Genomic DNA, 1,073 nt, shown 5'->3' with positions numbered 1-1,073 from the left:
AATATTAGTATATCATTTATGTGTCATAAAATGTTGAGTGATAAGAATAACAAAAGGAAGTAAAGGAAGGTTGTTGTTCATTCTTTGTTCTTCATAGCTGAATTTGAGAGAGAGCAAATAGGGGAGGAAATCCTTGAATATTCGGTCACTAGGAGGAGGAAAAATTGAAGGTAAGTTCTTGGTACTTTGCTTCTATCTTGATGTTCATGAGTTCTTCTTGATTCTACCCTAACTCATGAAGCATATTTTAGTTTTTGGTTGTTGTTTCATGTTCTTTTGATGAAAAATGGAAGATAGGTGAAGTTGAGCCAAACAAATGATCATGCATGTGTCTTAGATGCTAAAGGGAAAAATCGGCTAACATGTTGTGCTTTAAAATGATGAAATGGAGATTATGCTTAAGTAAAAATCATAGATATGTGATGATTGATTGGTGATAAACATGTTTAAATAACATGCATGCAAGATAGGTGTATGAAAGAGTGATTTGGTAATAAATCTGCTTGGGACAGTAGTAGTAACGTGACTTTGGAAAATCACCATAAATTGTGGGAGATGAATTAGAAGCTGAATAAATTATGTAATTAAAGATTAATGAGTCTAGTTTCAAATGGAATAAACGAGAACATATTTTGAATTCTGTACAATGAGAAATTTGATTCGTAATGAAGAGTGGTCAGATTAGTCAAACAGTGAAACATGGGAAACTTTAAGAAAAATCTGGTATTGATTGGCCATACCAAAAATTCTGAAAATTTTATGGATAAAAGATATATGAGTCTATTTTCAGGGAAAATTAACGACACTTGATTTGGAGTTTCGTAGCTCCATTTATAAATGATTTAGTGACTGTTGCTCAGGAAGACAGCTTGCAGTGAAATTATGATTATGTGGTAAACATTGACAAAAATTTGTTAATGAGTTGCTTATTAATTTCTTATAAGCTTACTATGATCTGTAGGTGTGGTTGGCTGAATATTGTAAGGGGTTAATACGTAGTTTGTATTTGAATAGTTAGATTAACGTGTTAGTAATCCAATTGTAGGCGGTTCGTGTGTGGATCTCGTCAGCAT

This window comes from Gossypium arboreum, chromosome 5 (assembly GCF_025698485.1).
Source record: "Gossypium arboreum isolate Shixiya-1 chromosome 5, ASM2569848v2, whole genome shotgun sequence".
In the NCBI taxonomy this organism is placed as follows: Eukaryota; Viridiplantae; Streptophyta; class Magnoliopsida; order Malvales; family Malvaceae; genus Gossypium; species Gossypium arboreum.
Note: the sequence above shows the minus strand (reverse complement) of the source record.